This window comes from Lolium rigidum, chromosome 6 (assembly GCF_022539505.1).
Source record: "Lolium rigidum isolate FL_2022 chromosome 6, APGP_CSIRO_Lrig_0.1, whole genome shotgun sequence".
NCBI lineage: Eukaryota > Viridiplantae > Streptophyta > Magnoliopsida > Poales > Poaceae > Lolium > Lolium rigidum.
Window position 1 is genome coordinate 286,388,754 of NC_061513.1, and position 17,731 is coordinate 286,406,484.

Consider the following 17,731-nt stretch of genomic DNA (forward strand, 5'->3'; position numbering starts at 1 on the left):
CGCGATGGAGCGAGGCGATTGGAGTCCGCCGTCGAAGCCTCGACTGAGTTAATGGCACCAATCAAAATTCAAAACCAGCGTTCGTCCCCTCCTCTCTCGGAGGAGCGAGGCTAGCCGCAAAAACCTAGCAACCCCTCGGTCCTCGACGTGGGATCCGCCGCTTCCCTCTCAACGCTCGCCCCCGCCTTTCATCGGGTCGTGCCCGTCCCCACCTCGCCCTTGCCGGCCGCCCGTCGCTCGATCTGTCGCGCCCCACGGAGAGAGGTGGCTATCTATCGTCGACTACACACACGTGTGATGGCCATGGCGATAGGATTCCGACGCGAGCCGCACATCTTCGAGGTGCTTCAATACTATTTTCGATACTACATCCGAACGTATCTCTATATCATGGAGCTCGAAGTATTTTCTGCGGTTAGCAACTCTTTGGACTCATCCCCAATTATAAGTTCTAAAGTATGCTCACCTGCTTAGGAACTCCTTCACATGATTTTTCTTGAATTGGCTCACAATCGCAAGTGGAGTCCGCAAGTGTTCTTTATCGGCACCATGTGAAATTTCCATTAAGTTCTTCAACCGAACAATTTTAAAATTTGAACATTTTTTTAATTCGAATATTTTCTAGTTTCAAAATTTTTAATGTTCGAATATTTTTTAGATTTGAACAATTTTAAAATTTGAACATTTTTTAGATTTGAACATTTTTAAGATTTGAACATTTAAAATTTTGAACATTTTTTAGATTCAAAAAATTTCGAATTTCATCATTGAAGCAACCGGCAATTTTCCAGATTTGATCATTTATTCAAAATTTGAAAACATACATCGTTAGAGTCCAGCGATTGAACGAACGAGCGAGGGCATTGTGTGACCTTGACGTAAATGGGCCCAGCCCAATTTGTCTTCCCTTGAGCGATTTTGGTCAATGGCATCGCTTAAAGCGTAGAATAGGGGCTCCCAAATCCTATTCTCCGCTTATAGCGGGACGGATCCGGGGCTCCGCACAGGGAAATTTTTTTTCTGGGCCGGCCCATTTAGCGAAGGCAGCGCGTTTCTCCGGTTTTTGTTCTGTTTCGGTGGGTTTCTCTGGTTTTTCTTCCGGTTTTCACTGGTTTTCCGATTTTTGTCAGTTTTTAAAACTTTTTTCAAATTCGAATTTTACAACTTTTTGAAGTTTTTAAATCCGAACATATTTCAATTTTCGAACATTTTCGAATTTTGAACATTTTTTAAATTTGAACATTTTTTGTTTAGAACAATTTTTAGAATTGAACATTTTTTGAATTCGAATATTTTCTAGTTTCAAAATTTTTAATGTTCGAATATTTTTTAGATTTGAACAATTTTAAAATTTGAACATTTTTCAGATTTGAACATTTTTTGTTTAGAACAATTTTTAGATTTGAACATTTTTTAATTCGAATATTTTCTAGTTTCAAAATTTTTAATGTTCGAATATTTTTTAGATTTGAACAATTTTAAAATTTGAACATTTTTTAGATTTGAACATTTTTAAGATTTGAACATTTAAAATTTCGAACATTTTTTAGATTCAAAAAATTTCGACATTTATTCAAAATTTGAAAACATACATCGTTAGAGTCAGCGATTGAACGAACAAGGGCATTGTGTGACCTTGACGTAAATGGGCCCAGCCCAATTTGTCTTCCCTTAAGCGATTTTGGTCAATGGCATCGCTTAAAGCGTAGAATAGGGGCTCCCATCTGGAGGGGCGAAGGGACGCGATGGAGCGAGGCGATTGGAGTCCGCCGTCGAAGCCTCGACTGAGTTAATGGCACCAATCAAAATTCAAAACCAGCGTTCGTCCCCTCCTCTCCTGGAGGAGCAGGCTAGCCGCAAAAACCTAGCAACCCCTCAGTCCTCGACGTGGGATCCGCCGCTTCCCTCTCAACGCTCGCCCCCGCCTTTCATCGGGTCGTGCCCGTCCCCACCTCGCCCTTGCTGGCCGCCCCGTCGCTCGATCTGTCGCGCCCCACGGAGAGAGGTGGCTATCTATCGTCGACTACACACACCGTGTGATGGCCATGGCGATAGGATTCCGACGCGAGCTGCACATCTTCGAGGTGCTTCAATACTATTTTCAGTACTACATCTGAACGTATCTCTATATCATGGAGCTCAGAAGTATTTTCTGCAGTTAGCAACTCTTTGGACTCATCCCCAATTATAAGTTCTAAAGTATGCTCACCTGCTTAGGAACTCCTTCACATGATTTTTCTTGAATTGGCTCACAATCGCAAGTGGAGTCTGCAAGTGTTCTTTATTGATTTGTGAAATTTCCATTAAGTTCTTCAACTGAACTTTGTTATGTGGCATCCCAGAATATGAAGATAACGGTGGGTCACTCAATTCATCTTCGACTTTAACTGTCTAAGGATTGTCAGATGATGGAGGGGGTATCTCATTAGAAACGCTGTGGTAATAGGTTGCTTTTCTGAATTGACATTGTTCTTTCCGGTTTGCATACATGATGGGGAGATCATGAGTGGCATCAACGGTTTGGGCTCGGATGCTTATAATGCTGAGGGTAAGCACGCTGTATAATTTTTACCATGTGCTATGTTTGGTGCGTGTTGCTAAGTTTCTGTACAAATCGGGGTGTTTGCTTAGTTTGCAGAAATTTTGGTGCTTCAGGTTCCGTTTGTTTAATGTTCCCATACTGCTGTTTTGAAGAACATGAATATAACTCTGCCATGAAGTGTTAAATAAATTCTTTTGAAGAACATCGTTCGCCTCCCCTTCTCTTCCAGGCGGCACAGATTGGTACCGAGGCAGCGCACCTCTACTGTTTACTAGCACCTTGCGGCGGTAAGGTGCGCTAGGTACACAAGAGGAGAAGAGAGTGGCGGTCTCCTTTGCAATCTCCTAGCCGCGAAGTGGAACGCCTGTCGCTTGGAGTGTTTGAGCAGGAGGAAAGGAGCAATGGAGATCGGAGTACAGTACCAGGCGAGCACCCTCCAAGGAGCACCAGAATATCTATCCTGAGTTGTTTTCCTTCAAAGGTACAGGTACAAGCCGTGGCAATTGCCTGCTCCCTCTTCCAGGCCTAATACCAGGGAGAAATATATGAAGTAACCATTTATATGTGTACATGATTTTATTAGGTACGAGAACCTGATCAATAAGACATTGATTCAGATCTAAGTCATCAAAGAAAGGTAGTAGGCATGTTCTTATGTCTACTTTTTTTATTGAATCGAATTACAATGTTTTTCTTCAAGCTCTTGCCAAATGTTGGCAAGTTCAATTTCCAATATGTTATTATTGAATAGCCTATAATTTTGCTACTTTGAATAAACAGATAAACTTTGGGAATTAGCCGTCAAGGTAAAAGTGCTTCATACATGAGAAGGAGGTGAAGTGGGGTGAGGTGAACCTTTGATGTATACTTCAAAGCTTTAGGGAAAGTGCATGTTAAGTTTGGATACTTTATCAGGTTAATTTAATAACATGTTAGTTGGTCTGCATTTGAATGTGTTGATAAATAGACTAGAGCCAAGAATTGAAAGAGTAGTTGTTGTCATGGTAAAATTTAGCATTTTTTTATTTGTGAGCTTTAGCATTCTGAAGTCCTCTATTTTGTAGTACACCAGGTGGATGAAATAATTATTGCGCTAGGTAGTTATGTCTCTTTGGTATTGGGTTTATGAAAGATAATCAACTAACCTTCTGTATATTCAGAAGTTTGTCTCAAAAGTTGCTATCTGGGTGTGTTTATGCTTTAGCGGTGTTCTCAAAAAGGTCTTTATTTCAGTTTATTGCCCTCTATTTTCGACATCCAGGTTCGTGTTTATACACTCTTGTTTGGCTTATATGTTACAATTCAATGTTCATTAATTTTCTGCTACTGCTGCTGTAAAATAGACAAGCTAGAGTCAAACCAGCTTAGATTTAGTAGAATAATTAGTTTTTATTATTTTCTTTGGTTGCAGATTCTGTTTTCATACTGTGCTGCTCTGTAATGTTTCTTGCAAGTGTGAAATGATGATCGATGCTGTTTTGGCATTACAGAACTAGGATGAAACCAAGGTTGTGTACATCTAACATTAGGCTGAGATGGATCTTCTTTTCTTTAAGTTGCTGCCTAGATAGTTACTGAGCTGACGGAGGAATTCCATGGTGCATGTACCCAAGGACTCCTCTTCAGGTTACGCGGTTGAAGACTGTGTACCACATTTCAGCCTCAACTTGATGAGTTTGTGTTTCTGAAATGATTTTGTCTCCTTACATACTTTAAATTTCTTTGTTGCTCAGTATGTTTGTTCAATATTAATACATGTTGTTTCCATAAGCAAGTTTGACGACTTGATTCCCTCGTGTGTAGTGTAGCGAGTTTTTCGTTATTGCAGAAACAAAAGAAACATGCTTGAGACCTCGGTAGTAAAGATTATTATTTTTTACTTTGTGCTAAAAACGTGGTATTATCATTTCAATGGGTGTGTAGTTCAGGACATATTTCTACGAGAGAGAGGTCTGTGATGTATGCAAGGCAAAAGCAGAAGATGAAAAATTTGCTTGCATCCTCTAGCTGCGCAAACTGGCAAATGTCAGCTACAGGTAATGTTACATCCTATGTATGGCTGAATTAACTCTCTTTACCTAAGAGAATGCTGGTCGACATTGTTGAGTAGTAAATGGACTTGATCGTGCTTATATCACAAACAAACATGACTACCGCTAACTATATGTTACACCAGTTATTCTTTTATCGTTGCTGAAGTTAATTGATTTTGATACGGCAATCCATAGCCTCCCCTCTGATTTGATCACACATCTTTTTCTGAAAGCTTGAAGTATTTGACTTTATTTGGTCCATTGAATTTGACGTAGAACAAAAAAGTCCATTGAATTGTTCTTTTCCTTAATCTTTCGCAGCTTATGTATACTGGTATAGATAGATTTGAACACCACATCCATTGCTAGGTACCATGCACTTTTGATTCCAGCTAAAGCTATATTATTGTGTTCTCTATTGTTTTGCGGGAATATAGTATTGTGTTCTCTATTCATTGAAGATGCTCCAGTGAGTCACTGAACCACTCTGGATACATCTTTCGTTTCATAGGTAAATATTTATGGAATTATATGCTCCGGTCACATGCAACTATACGGTAGCCCGACACTTCCACATAGTCCACTATATTAGAAGATGTGAAGGTGCAGCACAAAAACTTGTTCTCATGTGTGATGTCTAATTGTCAAGTAATGGAGACGAGAAGCAAGCATGGCTGCTCTTGAGCTCGCTAAAATTTCTAGATTGTGTGCCCTTAATGGTTTTCTAATAAATTGCCAACTATAAGAGGCGAAATTCCCACTCTGTGATCGAAATAAAGCTGATTCTTTCTATGGAAATTAATTAGCACTTTTGCATTTAATTTGTATCATAAATTATTTTAGGGCGTCATACTATGAATGCAGATTTGGTGCACATGGGCACCACTGCTCTCAGTTTTTAAAATATTTAAAACTGTACATCTGCGTTTTAAAAAATTGTCACATTTATTCCATGAATACATACACATGTCCTGAATATTTGTGTGAAGTTTCGGTAAAAATTGCATTGTATTTTGAGCTACAGGAAAAAAACAAATTTGTGGCTACCTACATGGGTAGATATTTGTCAGAAATTTGTTTTTTTGTATAGCTCAAAATACAACATATTTTTTCTCCAAATTTCTTACCGTACCTTCTGAATATTTATATATATGTGTGTCTTTTTTTAAATCCAAAAGGTATAATATTTTTAAATCAGGAGCACTGGTGCTCTTGTGTCAAAGACACTTTTCGGTCATACTATTGAACTTTTTGTCAGTCCATTCTTCTATATGTGTAGCCATTTATGCAGTTCTGTTCGTAAGATTGTGCAATACTCTACTTGACACTTTGAATAGGAAATTGCAAACCGTCCAATTTATTCAAATATTTATATGGTCCAGATTCCAGAAATATTGATTTTCTTTCTATAAGATGGATGGGCTCGAAAACACGAGCATTTATCACGTGTTATTATATTATTTCAATTCCATATTTCTCAAATATTTCTACTATTTATCCTCTTGAGATGGACGGGCGCGGCAACGCGCGCTTTTATGGTCTATTACACTCTGAAATGAATTCTGAGATCTTGTTAGCTGTGTTGTCACCTGATATCATTTCCTTACATGACCACCTGCATGGTTTATCTTTTTTTTTTTGAAACGGGGCAAAAGCTTTGCCTTTCATTGATATAGGAGAAAAGAGTTGGTCCGTTTATGAGGAAAACTGACCGAAAAACCGTACAACACGACACCACCCGCCAGCTCCGAGGCTGCGCTCCACACGGGTCGACGACCAGCCAGGTCGACACCACACCTCAAACGCAACGAGGCGGAGGCAAAAGACCGGAGCCACCGCTCCAACTACCACACCGGCCCCGAGGCCGCGCTCCTCCCGGCCGAAGACGAATCCGCCTCCGCCGAAACCACCAAAACACTCCACAAGCCCCTTTGTCCGGTGGACATCCAAAGCGAGGCCCCAAGAGGCAAAACGACGCAAGAGCGCCGCCCACGCCCGATCCCGCGAGGGATCTAGGGTTTCCCCCGGAGAGTCCGAGCGGAGAACAAGAAACACCCGCTTCGACGACGCCTTCAAGAAGTATGCGGCGCCCACAGGCGTCGCCGTCGTCGGTCCTGGCCAGCCGCCAAGACAGAGCTTTCGCCCAGCGAAGAGTTCCAAGTCCTCGCGCCCACCAACAAGGACCGGCACAAAACACCACCTGCAACCGCTGAGCAACCTCCTGGCCAACCTGTAGCCGCCGACGCGCAGAGGGCAGCACAGCCCGAAGCCAAGAGTGAACAATGCATTAGACTAGTCATAATGCATAGTATCTCTATCTCTACTATATAAAAAGGAGGAACTTGTTCTGTTTCCTCCGGTCACATCTTTCGTCAAGCATATTTTTAATAAGACTAATATGCCCTCCCACCAAATCATATACATTTGTTTTGTAAGACTCCACGATTTCAGGGATTTTACACATGAACTCATCAACGCACCAAATCACATACAAAAGGAAAGATCACGTACAAAAAGATAACCGGATGTCGTATACTCTAGGAGACTCCATGACTTAAGGGCAGCATTTCGTCCAACTTTTCGTCGTCGTCCCTCACCTCACCCTACCCTGCATCCGATGCCCTTCCCACATCCTCCAGCGCCTCCTCACGCCAGTCACCGCCGCCTCCACTGCACGAACCTGCTATACATCGTATTGATCCGCCTGTCATCGCCTCCCCTTCCATTGTCCCCGTCCTCCACCGCACGTCTCAGGGAGTCAGGGGCATGGAGGCCTGATGTGCTCCCCAGAACCCGAACAAGAACAACATCGCTGAGGCGCGGCTCCAGGCATGGAGGCCTAGATATGGGCATAGGTGCACGAGATCATGGCATGGAAGCCCCGATCCGAATTCCCCTCTTCATCTTCCGGGGGACTCTGCAGCGGCGTATGCCAGGAAGCTTTTGCGGCGCCCCCGCTGCCCAGGCTACCGCGGTGGCCTCGTCGATATCCGCGGCATGCGAGATCCCTGGCGGTCACGCCTGCCGGATCACAGTGGGCGTAGGTGGATGACTGGGGTTCACGGACAGGTTGGGCGCGGTATCTCCGATGCGGAAGACGAGGTGGTCCATAGGCCGAGATGGGTGCTTGCACCCCCGTCGTTGGAGGAGGCCAAGGAGGCCACAACTGAGCTCAAGGACGCTACTAACAGGTGATCTAAACTTGAATTACCTATGAAGTTTTTCTGATTGCTTTGGGCGATGGTCTGGAACATGTTCTATTGGTAATATCCTGCATCCTCGTCCTGATTGTGGATCATTGCTAAGAAACGCTCCGATATGACGCTGACTCCAGTTTGTTTCTCCAGTTTGCCACTTCATTTTTGTTAAATTGACAACCTAACCCTTAATAGGAGATGACATCGTCACATCTATACTGCCGTGCCATTTCTCCTTTCTATATTGGAGGATAAAACCTTTTGCACATGCCTTGAAAAGTATAGTGTTTTTTTATAGAGAGTGTGACTATTTGTCAGTTCGCATAGAAATAGTTATCATCTCACTTACGTAATTGCACAAATATTAATGGTCAGATCAAAGGGTTCTTATCGTTTCCCAACCCCAGATATGTACGAAAAATATTTTTTCTTTGTATTTAAAATGACGGGATATTCCAAATTTCATGTTTCATGTGAGATTGTTAAATTGCCTGGAACTGGTGTATGCATAATAGGCTTTTGGAACCTATGAATGTTTTCACAAGCACCATTTAAAACCATGATTTCTATGCTCGGCTGATGCAACTCAAACTGAAAAAGATGGGTTATTGTTGGCCCTTGTGACTGACTGTGCTGGTAAGAATTTGAACTGTATCAGCTGTCATCATATTATTTCCCCTGTGCAGAATGTGTAGGAGTGAAATGCAGGTGGGGCCAAAGTGAAACCCATTTATCCTACTCTTCTAATTTAATGTGTATGTGTATGTATGGATTTTCCAAAGGCATGCTTTAATTGAGTATAACTTGGCTGATTCCAAAACCAATATCTTAAACTGCTATGTACAAATGGAAGGTCTGTATATTACCATTTACAGGATACTTTCATTACGGACAGAATGATTCCACGTGATGTATATTACCATTTACAGGATGTAGGCTGTTGGTAAAGATTTAGCTTACACTACGGACATGTTGATATTCAACCTATGCAAGTCAAGTTTCGTGAAAATCTGACCATAAAAACCCTAAAAACCTTAAAACACATAAAAAATGTGATGAAAACCCTTTTAGCATCAAATTTTATCTTTTTACACAAGACATATAAGACATTGGTTTTCTTGAAAAAACTTGGTGATACCATAGAACATGGAGATGTACGCGGCATATTTTCGGTCAGAAATTTAACATTTTAAATTACGTTTAAAATTCATTTAAAAATCAAGAGCATATTCTATTGGGTGCCAAAACATCTTAATATTTACTACTCCATCTGATATATATTAAGTATCGCTAATTTACAGAAATTTACAAATTGCAGAGTTGCATTCTAAATCAAAATTTCGCTATAACCTTAACAGTTGTCATGTTGGAAGAATTCAATCTCGGCATTACTTCATGTATGGTTAAATGTACACTTGCATAAATATATCATGTATTATGGTATAATCACAGCATAATCTTATTTGGCAGAGAAGTGCATATTTTATAGATCTAATTTGTTGAGTTTGCGGAGTGAAAATATGTATGTAAAGATGTGCTATTGTGCTTTGATCGCAACCATGTTTCACTTAATTTTTCTTTGGCTTGCATGTGGTGAAGAGGTTTGAGGAAGTTGCCTAAATCTTTTTAGCATCCATACCACCGTCCTATCGACGGAGTTTTTTTTTTACCCCAAACATCATTGAAGATTTGCTAAGCCCTTTTTGCATGTTGACAGAAGGCTATGATCCAGGGTTGTCTCTGAATATTTATGAATATCAAAGTATTGTTTGGACTAAACAAAAAAAAAAGTATTCCTTCAGTAATACACGTGTTTGTAGCACCCACGTTTTATGAGACAATAATACACCCAAAAGGAGAGGTTGTTGAATTGACACTTATGACGGCTCAGAACACATGTGTGGGACTTGCCGCGGAAGAGTAAACAAGATCTAAAAAATAGAACCACGTAGATGCACAACAATGTTATCCTTTTATTGTGTTCGGTATTATCATGATGTAGTATATTATAATGTCCCTGATTTATTTTGAATCTTTACAGCGAATTGTGAATTATATACATGCATTGAGAAATAAAACTTTAGGACCCGTAGCAACGCACGGGCATTTGTACTAGTCATATAGAAGTATCATGTGTATGATACTACTATATGTTACTATCTCCACAGTGCATGGTCTCATAGAATTCAATTTTTAGGAGCAAGTCCACGCCACAATGCACTAGTAGTACTACCCTCTATACCGATTTATATTACACATTTCGAGAATTTTTTTGAACTATTAATGTCATCAACATAGTATAGTATGAGTTATATGATACAAAATTTACCATTAATTAGATTCATATTGAAAATAAGTTTTCAATTGTATAATTTCTATGGTATATATCTTATATTTTTAAACCAAATTAAAGATGAATATTTTATCTCGAAACACGTAATATCCTAGTAAACCGGTATGAAGGGAGTACTTAGAAACAAATCAATATAACCAGCAACCGCGCCTAGTTCGGTAAGCACATCTCCAAAGCTGTCCAATTTTACAGTGGCGCTCAAAAAACCGCTAATATACAACACATCGGTGTTTCAGTAGATGCTCCGTTTTTATGCGTGTTTCAGTAGATGCTCCGTTTTTATGCGTGTTTCAGTAGATGTTCTATTTTGTGCGGTTGTGCTGTAAAAAAGTTGGAACACGACCAAAGAATATGTCTCTTAGAGCATCTACAGTCGCGTCCCCCAAAGTGTCCCCCATACGGCACCGTATCGAGCGTTTGGGGGGGCGCATCCGCTTTATGTCGTGTTTCGGGCACGCCGCTGCCCATCCGCGGCCCCAAACATTAAAAAAAACTCTTTTTGTTTTTTTTCATTTTCATTTCAGTATAGATTAATTTGTAGGTAGAATCGAGATTTTCAAAGTAGTGCAACATGTTCAAACAAATTAAACATAACAACTACGAAAAACTATGTTCAAACTAATTTTTAAACTATAACTTCTTCTTTGATGGTCCCGTCTCGTCGTCCTCACGCAGGCACTTCCTGCTCGTCACCACTTCCGAAGAGGTAGAGGCGTTCGATGCGTTCGAGGAGCTTGTGTCCCTCTCCGACGAGTAGTCCTTGGTTTATTCATCGTCGTCGGTGCTCGCCGGCTGCGCCTCCGCCATCGTCCGGTCCCTTGCCTCCTTCTTTGCCGACGCCGCCTCCTCCACCTCCAACCATCTCCACCTGGCATTTCCATCCTCTTCCTCCTCCTCCTCCTCCCCATGGTCGTCATCAGCGACCGCCTCCCCCTCCTCCTCCTGGCCGTCCGTCGACAGGGAACACGAGCTTCTAGGTGTGGCAGTTCTTTTCCACCAATGGCGCCATGTCGGCGGCTTCCCTTCGCTATCAAAGTCCGATGACAAAAGGAGGTTGCTCATGGTCAGAGAGGAGAGGTTGCTCAGTCGTAGAGATGAAGGGTGCCGACCGATTAGAGATTCAAATGCGCAGACGTAGGGATCTTATTGAGCGGGGATGATTGGCGGTGTAGATATCGAAAAGGTCCACAGAGTTCGGGCTCCGTTCCGGCCGTTCACGCGTTCATCGACGCGGTTGCCAATTCGGCGATTCCCCTTCTAGGCGGACCACACCGTTGTTGCGCGTCAATAATAACTCTGTCTCGAGGTAGGTGACAGTTGGGTGTTGTTCATGTGTCAATGACGCGTCGGGCCCGCCACTCTCGCTCTGTTCGGCGCGTCCGAAGCGTCCAATGTGGAGCGGCGACGAGCTCGGGACTCCGAATACTGTATTGGACCGCGACGGGTGGAAGGAATTTTTAGACGCGCGGCTGAGGCCGAAAAATATCCGACGCACCTAAAAAATCTTTAGGGATGCTCTTGCGTTGCACGCTGTAAATTCAAGCAGCGCGCATGCACCACCAGCTGCCAACTGCCAAGCGAATGTTCAGCGCCCGTCCCCATCCTCTAGAGCCGCCACCCAATTTAGTCATCTCGAGCTCTCGTCCATCAGCGCGTGTCCTCGACCCCGGGCTCGGCCTCCCCTGGCTCGACAGCGCTGGCCACAGCTCGCCCCACTCCGGTTCCTCCTGCTCTGCTCGCACGGGCTCGAGGGACAGACAGGGCGCGTTTGGTTGCCTGGGCCGGATTTCTGCATGCCTGGCGCAGCGAGACGGGAGGCTTTGCGGGTTGAGAACGGGCCATGGCCACTTTCGGCGGGTCGTTTGGTAGCGTGTGCGGCCTTTTGCGCGCCGGAGAAGGAACTCAGGCCCCATCCTTTGGTTGTCCATTTTCAGCCCATCTTGCACGGAGGAAAACAAGAATGAGCTGTTTGGTTGCTCAAATCACAGTTTCATATCCTTACCACAATTCAAATAGGGTGAGATTACCATGCCATGGTATATTACATACGATCATAGACCACTTAGAAGAACACGATCCTCACGATCACCACGATGAGGAAGGCGATGATGTAATCTTTGACCCGGCTGGGACGTACCTCCGGTGGTGCTCCTTGTAGAGCATGTACTTCCTCCGGCGGCAGCTGTGCTAATGGCACTCCATCATCGATGGCCTGGTCTTCCAGGAGCTCCTCTTTCAGGTAGGTGAGGTACTCTTGTTGTGCCTCCTCCATTGTTGCATATCCTCGGTAGCTGTTGTTGGAGTAGCCATTGACCTGATCTTGACAGACTCTCCATGAGATGTAGATTCCTCGAACCCGCCCGCGAAACACCACATACCACTAGAATGGCATAAGAAGAAGTTAGCAATCACAACTATGAAGCAATGCAGAAATGAGCAATAGAGCAAGACAAGTGTTGACAGCAAATCTGAAACTAACAGGGCCATGCATATCATTCCAAAAGTCAATCAGAAATTTATCCTACACTACTGTGGTGTCGTCCTACCACCACAACAAAAGTGGGTGTCTCAACAGAACACCGCAAAGTTCACCATGACCTGAGGGGTTAGTATATACCACCTCATCATACTTACAAAAAGGGGCCAAAATGTTTTCATCCTAGCTACTGCCAGAATATACATCATCACATCATCATCATCATCATCATCTCCATGCATGCCTCCCTGAACCACACCCTCAAAGGTACCACTACACCTTGTCGTGGTACTTGCCAAGGTAGTTCCTCAGCCAGAGGACACGGTGTGGCTGGATCATGCCAACAAAGCTGGATCCTTGGGCCTTGTGGTCGACGAGGTGGCCGAGGGCGACCATCATATCATCCTCGGCGAAGCCAATCATGTCCATGACCGCATTGTACAGGTCAGGGTGCATGTCTGTGGGCTTGTTCACCCTGATGGCCTGTGCGACCTCCTTCACAGCAACAGTCAAGTTGGTGAAGGCCACCAGCTCGTCGTCCGCGAAGGCACCTCTCTTCCTCTTGCCGGCGGTCGGCTTCTCAGGCGCGTCGGCTGGCTTGTTAGCATCGAGGTTCACCGTGTCAGACTCCTGGGTATCAGCATCCTCAGGTGCAGGGGCAGCAGAGCCCAGGGGCTCACTGCATCCAATGGTGTACTTGCCAGTGGCGAGGCCGAAGGAGAAGATGGTGTGCATCTTGTCATAGTTGGCGATGGGCACATTGAGGAACTCCGCGTCCTTTGGGTGATCCTACGATACGAAGGGACAATGATGTTAGTTGTGCTCGTGGCTGATCACAAAAGTTAGTGAGGAGGAATGAGTTATTAAGGTGCTCACCGCGACGTGCCTGCAGTAGTGCTCACTCTCAAGGACGATGGACTTGGTGTCCTCGCACCATTGAGCGCCGCTTAGATCTCGGAGCCTGCTAATGGTGAGCCACCTCTGCCTCCACTTCCTCAGGTGGTTGTACACCTGAGTGGAGCAGACGGAGACACCACAGTGCTCAGCTAGGCCCTTAGCCACGGAATTCAGATGGACTTCCTTGAAGCCTTTGTCAGTACGCACCCCGCTCTGGATCAAGCCACACATCTTCTCCAACACGAAGCTGAACATGAAAGGAAGCCATTTCATTGTGGCATTCCTTTCCTGCCCGGACTTCAGAGCCTTCTCCACTTCCCTCCGATTCTTGTTCTTCTTAGTGGTGGCCAACCTAGAAGCCACCTCTGCCGCTACCTGAGCCACCAGATCAGACACGGGCAGAGGGGTGACCTTGGACTCTTACGTGGGCTGCGAATCGGGAACTTGGGAAGGGATCTGTGAATCCCCAATGCAGACAAGCGCCTGGCTGAAGTCATCGCAGAAGGACTCCTACACACATCAATGTACATCCTAAATCAGACAAGGAGTTTATGGCAACATTAACAACCGGACAAGTTCATGGCAATGGTAGCAACCGGACAAGTTCATGGCAACGGTAGCTATAGAACAAGACAAGTGTTGCATATCCTAAATCAACCAAGCAGGTCATGGCAACGGTAGCAACCGGATAAGTTCATCCTAAATCACACAAGCAGATCATTGGACGGACTAACCCCTGCTACAAGACTAAACCCTTGACAACACCATGGCAGTAGCAACCAGAACTGTCGAATCCTAGCAAGATCATGATAGCTCACCTCAATCCGAACTAACCCCTGCTACAAGACCAAACCCTAGCCAAGATCTGACTACTCCTAACCTAGATCTAAACATTGCCGCGGTACGGGGATAAAGGATGACTTACAGTCATGGCCGGAGGTGAAGAAGCGCTGGACCATGAGGTAGCCCAGATGTACTCGCTGCCGCCGCCGCCGCTGCTACAACCGTCGCCGACCGGAGATGCGTGCGCCTTTTACCTGCTTGCCGACGGGACGTGGAGCTCAAAATTTGGGGGACGGTTGTCAACACCCGGATTTTTAAGTCCAGATGCTTGTTATGCCATACCTCGCAATCCCAGGAAGATTGTTTTTGCGAGACATAATAATAAGTTCATATCACAACACATCATTTATTACAACCCATAATTGTCTTACAACAAAGGATCACATGATCCAGTTCATTACAACAGTTGATCTAGAGATCAAATACATAACACACAGCGGAAGATACGTAGTAGTGGTTCATATGTTCCACAGGCAACGCTTGACGTCAGGAGGTAGTCCTAGTTACCGTAGATGTCCTGCTGACCACCTTCTGGGTACTGGGTCTCCTCTTCATAGTCTGGCCATTTGAATAGCCAGGGACAAAGCCATGAGTACTTTAAAGTACTCGCAAACTATACTAATATAAGTACTAATAGCTCTAAGTAGGTTATAAACTCTAGGTTCATTTGCATAAAGCCATTTTCATTTCATAAGCAATTACTAGTTAAGACTCTTTATTTTCCTAGACTTACTCAAGTGGGAACATTAGTGTCATTCCCACAACTTTGTTGTGCTTCAAAGCCAAGTCACCATTCAAGTTCCACTCACAAGTTACTAGTAACATGCCACTTTTGGAAAAGTTCTGATGACGGAACAGTATGGCCTTTCCAACTGTCCAGGACCGCGGACGCGGCTATTCGAATAGGTTAAACTCTGCAGAGGTTGTACTCTTGTGCCACAACTTTTGATTACATCCGTCAGGGATAACCCTGAATAATCATAACTCAGTATGCGGATCATCAACCCTTAACCTTTCACCTACATACTCTAGTATAGGCACCTCCCCCATGAGCTTGGCCTCCCAGTGATAACAAACCGTCATCCTGGGAACTGGACAGGGCTTGGGTAGGACATTCAACTCTTTTCACGTCATTTCACTTTTAACGGAGGCAGCCTCGGCATAACCTCTATGACGCTTGTTAGAGGGAACCCATACTAAGGTACATAAATTTCCAGCAAAAACCTTACCCATAATCAGGTATTGTGGGGGTACTCTAAAATTGGAATGGTATCGCATCCGAACCCAACCATAAGTTTTTATCAAATTCACCAAGTCATTCGAGAGTCACATTCACCTTCAAAACTTTCAATAGAATGAAACATCATTCCAAGGTTTTCACAAATCACTTGTTTCAGAAGTTCCCATCTAGAGTAAATCAATTTTAATTTAGCACTAGCAACTAATCATGAGGGGTGCTACCATAGTTTTGCTTGCTAAGCTAAGTGTGAAACTTCTGGTGATACTCTAAACTTAGACACCATTTAGAATACAATAAGTAAACTTTTATAAATAAAGTAAAGAGTAGAAGCAAGGTAAAAACTTGGGCTTGGATGAATAAGAGTTGAAACACCAATACTAGTGCCATGTTATCTTGCACTAGTTACTTGGTATGGTAGAGCTTGTATTAGGGTAGCTTGCCTTGGTTGGAGTACTGGTCAAAGTGTTCTTCTTCCTCCTCGTAGAAGACCTCCTCCTCATAGCCCTCGGTACTAGCATCTATAAACGGATACGAGGTAACAAACACCAATCAATACTTAAGGAGGCTACTTAGCCCTAATGGCTCACTCAAGATGACCTAGCATCATCACAATCATCATTCCACTAATCACTAGGGTTTTTACTTCATTAAGGTGAGAAAAATAATTTCCTCTCATTTAAAATACTACGATTTAAATTCTCAAATAAGAAAGTATGAGGCAATGTATTTAAGTTCATCACCTCACCTCACATTACTTGGGAAGATGATTTAAATGAGGTGCTACACCTCATAGATTTAAAATCCTAAATTTGAAAATAATTTAAATGGGCTAGTATTGACTACATAGCCAATTTTTTATTCTAGCCCATGATCATCTACAACAACTATATCATATTTTTGCATAATCAGTTAGAGTTTTTGAAATGTGAATTATAAGAATTGAAATCACCTCAAAATTCATTATCGTTGATTTTTAAGAATTTTTTGAATTGGAAAAGTTACTGACTTGTTATTTTTGTTGCACTTGATCTACAATGAACTAGGGTTTGAGACCAGTGGGGTTTGCTAGATAATTTCATCTACTTTCACACACAATTGGAATCACTCAATTTGGAATTGTACATTGGAAGTTATTTAATTTTTAGTGAGGCACCAGTGTTGATATTTGAATTAAATGAATAATCGAATTCAAACGGCTGGGCTTGCGCGGGAAAACAACTTTGGCCAGGGGGAGAAAAAGAATTGGGCCAGCCCATCTGCGCGTCTCGCACGCGTGGGCTGCCTGACGGTGGGACCCACTGTCAGCGGCTCATAACGAGCGAATCGATATGAGTGAATGTGGGGCGTAGGACTAGAAGGGGATCCGACGGCTCGGGGGTGGGCGGCTTATCGGCGGTCCGGCGGTCGTCGGCGTTGACGCAGGGGGACGTTGTTGATGACGGCGAACGTCCTCGTACTGGTGGCGTCGCTCGAGGTGGCTCCAATCGACGACGCCCTTGCTGCGGTACTGGCGGTGCTCCGGCGAGCAATTGAGGTGGCTCCGGCGGCAATGTGGAGAGGGAGGTGGTCGAGGAGGATCAAAGATGAGAGGGGAAGGGACTGGTGAAGAGATGGTGCGGGGAAGCGCTCTATTTATAGCGGCGAGGTGTGCCGCGGGGGTGCGCTCGGGTCGTCCATGGCGACGCTATCCAGGACGCGAAGGGGCAAGGCGAGGACGGCGTGGGCTTGCTATGATCACAGCGGTGCTCGAGTGCTTGCTGGCGCAGAGAAAGGAGGATGGGATAGCTCGGGCGACGGCGTCGTCTGCCACGGGTCCGACGGAAAGCTTCGACGAGGACGACGGTGACAAGGCTTCCGCGAGCAATTGAGCATGTCTAGGAGGTATCCGGTGGCGTGGTGAGGCTGTGTGCAGAGGCAGAGGCGTAGGGAAGGACTGAGGCGACGAGGCACGCTCGCGTTCTGGCGCGTCCAGAGCGTGGTGAGCATGCACGCTTTGGCATCCCTGGGCGCTCTGGGCACGTACGTTCCTGGTCAATATGCGCGTCTCCTTTGCCAACGGCTGGCATGGTCATGATCAGGGGAGAAGGGAGATGCTCCAGGACAAGGTTAAAGTGAGAGAAGGGGGCAGAGAGGAGAGATGGCATGGAGAG

The 17,731-nt window shown here is 44.3% G+C and overlaps 1 long non-coding RNA gene across 2 annotated transcripts; it reads left to right on the forward strand.

Annotated features, from left to right (window-relative positions):
* Positions 1-2,173: 2,173 nt before the first annotated feature.
* LOC124665199 lies at positions 2,174-6,005 on the forward strand. 2 transcript variants are annotated; one of them, XR_006990502.1, is made up of 4 exons: positions 2,174-2,548; positions 2,772-3,029; positions 3,126-3,179; positions 3,323-6,005. It is a non-coding gene; the product is annotated as an uncharacterized LOC124665199 (long non-coding RNA). The 2 variants fall into 2 exon arrangements; XR_006990501.1 differs by having other exon boundaries at positions 2,175-2,548; positions 2,772-3,023.
* The last annotated feature ends 11,726 nt before the right edge of the window (positions 6,006-17,731 follow it).